Genomic DNA, 5,504 nt, shown 5'->3' with positions numbered 1-5,504 from the left:
TATGTGGCACTAAGTGTGCGATACTGAGATAACTTTGATTTAATGTGATGGCACTAAGTGTGCGATATCATTGTAGCTTTGCTAATCATTTTGGCACTAAGTGTGCCAGTTCCTTGAGTATTGAAAGATTTCTAAATGGATTAATGTATTGGGCAAAGAGGTGAAAATGTAATAAATAAATACAGGAGAGTACAGGTACGTATGATACCTATGTGGTAGTTGATACTAAGTGTATGAAGCTTGATGGATTTGTATATATATGATAAATGGCCATGGGTTAGAATTAAGTAATGATATGAGACTTATTAAGTGATTATTAATTGATGATTTGAATATTATGAACTATCAAGTTTATTTAGTACGAACTTACTAAGCTATGAAGCTTACTATGTGTTATTTATTTATGTTTTATAGATTATTGAAGCTAGCTCAGACATCGGGGATCATCGGGAACCATCGGGAACCATCATCAAACTATCGACTACTTGTTGGTATTTTTGAATGCTAGTGAGTTAATGATATGTTTTGAGTTGTGATTTTAGCCATGAGATTTGGCTTGTAAATGTTGGCCTGTTTCGTATAGTTACATGGTTGTTCTTTGGTTGTTTGTAATTTGGAGTAATAAAGCTTGAAGAATGATATGTTGTGTCTTGACTTTGAGATGATGAAATGGTATGTCATGATGCAAGAAATAGATGACAAAATGATGAAGAAATGCATTTAGAAATTATGTAAACTTGATGCTTTTGGCATATGGATTTGAGTAGTGAGTTGTATGGTTATAAATGGCTTGAAATGTGTGTGAAATAACATGTCTTTGGCTGCCTTAAATGTATTGAAATGGTATCATTTTAGTTTTTAGGTGTGCATGAGAAACGGATGGAAAATTGGCTTTGCAAATAGCCTATATTTGTCCACACAGGCAGAGTCACGGGAGTTTGTCTCAGCCGTGTGCGACACACGATCATGTTACATGACCGTGTGTCCCCTGGTGTACCCTTCGAATTAAAGTCAGTATACTTTATAGTTTTGAAATGGTCTAGATAGACGGGCGTGTCTATTGGCCGTGTGTGGCACACGAGCTGTCACATGGTCATGTGGTTAGCCGTGTGACCCAAGTCAGTAACCTCCCTAGTTTTTCCATGGCCATGGCATATGGGCGTGTCCTCGACCGTGTGGGGCAAGTCAGTATGTATGCACTGTTTTCACATGGCCTGTGACACAGGCGTGTCTAATAGCCATGTGAGGCACATGACATGTTCACGGATGTGTGACCCTTAAATTTTTGAAAGTTTTCTAAATTTTCCAAAGTTTGCAAATGATTTCAATTTAGTCCCAAACCACTTCTAAGCATGTTTTAAGATCTCGTAGGACCTTATAAAGGACAATGTGATTCATAGAATGGATTTTGATTATGATTGCACAAATGTATGATTTATATTGTGGATAATCGGTAATGCCTTGTAACCTTATTCCGGCGACGGATATGGGTTAGGGGTATTACATTTAGCCTTCGTGGGAATGATATCTTTGCTCATCGTAAATATACTATTAATTGATAGGTGCACTTTCCTTAGTTGGATTTTTAGTTGGTTTTATGGACATAAGGTTTTTGGCGTCGTTGTCGAGGACTAAAATATTAGGAAAACTTTATTTTTATTGATTTAGATAGTTTTTATTTGTATTTTAATATTTTTAGTTTAATTTTTACATCCTAAATTTTTTCGTTTGTTTGATTCTGACAAGTTCTTTTAGTTTATGACTAGAGAAAACCCGTTAGAACCGTTACTTTTTAACGGTGAGATTGAAACGACTGCTCACAGAAATCATAGAGAGGTTAGAGAAGCAAAGCAAGGTCAACAAAATTTAATAGACAATCAAGAGGAAAAAGATCTCACTATAGAGATGGATGATAATCAAAATAATCAGTAGCCTCTTGCACATCCTGTTCCTCCGACTATGTATGATTCTGCTCAACCTACTCTGATTGGGGTTGAATCAAGTATCGTCAAACTGGGTATTGCTACAAACAATTTTTAGCTTAAGCCAAACACAATTCATATGGTATAGCAATATGTCCAGTTTGATAGCACACGAGCGTGTCCTCGACTGTGTGGTGCAGGTTAGTATGTATGCCCTATTTTCACACGGCCTATGACACGGGCATGTCTAATAGCCGTGTGAGGAACACGGCCTCTTCACACGGGCGTGTGACCTTTAAATCTTTAAAAATTTTCTAAGTTTTCCAAAGTTTGCAAATGTTTTCAGTTTAATCCCAAACCACTTCTAAGCATGTTTTAAGGTCTTGTAGGACCTTATAAGGGACAATGTGATTCATATGAATGGATTTTGATTATGATTGCACAAATGTATGATTTATGTTGTGGATAATTAGTAATGTCTTGTAACCTTATTCCGACGACGAATATATGTTAGGGGTGTTACATTTAATTAGTATCAGAGCTACAATTTAGCCAATTATAGGACTAATGTAGCATGTGAGAGTCTAGCTATACATGCCATATATATAAACTGTGATAGTGTGATGATTCGTAACAGTTAAAATGCATTTTTTATATAGCAAATGGATCTCGAATGAGAAATAGATGACTATGTTGAAAGTAATATGCCTGCTCCCGCTCAAGGGGCAGTGCCGGCCGATTCAAGGCCTATGTCAAGTAGCCAAGGGGGAGAGGCTAAGGAAGACTTCCCCCAAATGATGAGTGAGTGGTTCACAAAGTTCGTTCGAATGAATTCGGCTGTTCAACAACCTCTACCCTCGCCTATTCCTCAACAAATCCCAGTTGTGCCACAGGTGATAGATTCGATTAGAGTAAGTAAGTAACCTGTTGATAAGATTCTAAAATATAGGGCTAAAGAGTTTCAGGCTACAGTTGATGATGATGCTGAGAGAGCAGAGTTTTGGCTTTAGAATACGATTCAAGTATTTGAGGAATTATCTTGTACTCCTGAAGAATGTATTAAATGTGTGGTATCTTTGCTTAGATATAATGCATATCATTGGTGGAAAACATTGACCTTGGTGATTCCTAGAGAACGAGTTACCTGGGAGTTCTTCCAATCTGAGTTTCGAAAGAAGTACATAAACCAGTGATTTCTTGATCAGAAACATAAATAGTTTCTAGAATTTAAACAAGGCGGAATGACTGTGACCTAGTACAAAGAGAATTTGTACGTTTAAGAAAATACGCTCGAGAGTATGTATCTACTGAGGAAATTATGTGCAAACGATTTGTTAACAGGTTGAATGAAGATATAAAGTTATTAGTCGGGATACTTGAATAGAAGGAATTTGTAGTACTGGTTGAGAGGGCTTGTAAAGCCGAGGATCTCAGCAAAGAAAAGAGAAAGGCTGAATTAGAGGCAAGAGATTCGAGGAAGAGATCGATGAGTAAATCTTATCATTCCACGTCGAAGAAATCTAGACTATTTTAACCGATCGACAGCATTAGAAAGCAATACACCAATCCTAAAGCTCAAGCCACATCGGTATTAAGTATTGATAATGTAAAAGATATTAAACCCGAGTTTCAACTGTGTGGAAGATGGAATTTTGGAAATTGTTGGGTGAAAATAACAATAGAACTTGTTACAGTTATGGTTCACAAGATCACTTTATTAAAGATTGCCCAGAGTTAGCTGAAAAAGATAATGCTCAGAACACGAGGCTGAGTAACACTGCAGTTTAAGGTAAACCACCTAGAAACACAGGAAATGTGAGTGGTGATAGAGGTGCTACAACAGACACTGCTGCAAGATCTGATGCTAGAGCACCTGCACGAGTCTACACTATTCGCACTCGCGAAGAAGCGTTATCTCTGGATGTTATTACTGGTACTTTTACTCTCTATGATACTAAAGTCATTGCATTGATAGATCTTGGATCAACTCATTCTTATGTATGTGTAAATTTAGTATCCAGTAAGACTTTGCCTGTAGAGTCTACTAAATTTGTAATTAAAGTTTCAAACCCCTTATGCAAGTGTGTGTTGGTTGATAAAGAGTGCAAGATTTATCCATTGATGATCTGGGATTGTTGTTTTCTGACTGATCTGATGTTATTTCCATTTGATGAATTTGATATAATTCTGGGTATGGATTGGCTAACGTTGCATGATGCTGTTGTGAATTGCAAACGAAAGATGATTGATTTGAGATGTTAGAATAATGAAATTATCCAGATTGAGTCAGATGATCTGAATGGCTTGCCAGCAGTGATTTCATCTATGTTAGTTCAGAAATATGTGAGAAAGGGTTGTGAAACTTACTTAGCTTATGTACTTGATATGAAAGTGACTGAAAAGAAGATTGAATCAGTGCCAGTTGTGTGTGAGTATCCAAATGTGTTTCTTAAAGAAGTACCGGGATTACCATCGATTCGGGAGGTTGAATTTGGTATTAAGTTAATGCCGGGTACAACGCCGATATCAATAGATCCATACAGAATGGCATCGATAGAGTTAAAAGAATTAAAAGCTCAGTTGCAAGAGTTAATTGATAGAGGTTTTGCAGGACCAAGTTTCTCGCCTTAGGGTGCTCCTATGTTGTTTGTGAAAAAGAAAGATGGTACGATGAGAATATGTATAGACTACAGGCAGCTTAACAAAGTGAAGATCAAGAACAAATATCCTCTACTGCGAATTGACGATTTGTTTGACCAATTAAAAAGGGCTATAATGATTTCAAAAATAGATTTGAGATCGGGCTATTATCAGTTGCGGGTTAGAGACTCTGATGTGCCAAAGACTACTTTTAGCACGAGGTACGGACATTATGAATTTCTAGTTATGCCTTTTGGATTAACGAATGCACTTGTTATCTTTATGGACTTGATGAACCAAATTTTCAGACCGTAGCTAGATCGATTTGTTGTTGTGTTCATAGATGAAATATTGATTTATTTGAGTTATGAAACTGAGCATGCCGAGCATTTAAGAATTGTATTACAAACACTTCGGGATAAGCAGTTGTATGCAAAGTTCAGTAAATGTGAATTCTGGTTGTGTAAGGTTGGTTTTCTGGGGCATATTGTGTCAGCATCGAGTATTCGAGTTGATCCAAACAAGATTTCTGTAATAATGGATTGGAAGCATCTGAGAAATGTATCTAGAGTCTGCAGTTTTCTGGGATTGGCCTGTTATTATAGATGTTTTGTGAAAGTTTTTTCAATGATTGCGACTCCGTTGACAAGATTGATTCAGAAAGATGTAAAGTTTAAATGGTTTGAGAAATGTCAGAAAAGTTTTGATCAGTTGAAAGCTCTTTTGACTGAAGCTCTAGTGTTAGTACAACCAGAATCAGGTAAAGAATTTGTGATCTATAGTAATGCATCGTTGAATGGCCTGGGTTGTGTTTTGATGCAGGAAGGCAAAGTCATAGCTTATACCTCAAGACAGTTGAAGCCGCATGAAAGGAATTACTCGACCATAATTTAGAATTAGCAGCTATTGTGTTCGCATTGAAGATTTGGTGTCATTATTTGT

This window comes from Gossypium arboreum, chromosome 1 (genome assembly GCF_025698485.1).
Source record: "Gossypium arboreum isolate Shixiya-1 chromosome 1, ASM2569848v2, whole genome shotgun sequence".
In the NCBI taxonomy this organism is placed as follows: Eukaryota; Viridiplantae; Streptophyta; class Magnoliopsida; order Malvales; family Malvaceae; genus Gossypium; species Gossypium arboreum.
Note: the sequence above shows the minus strand (reverse complement) of the source record.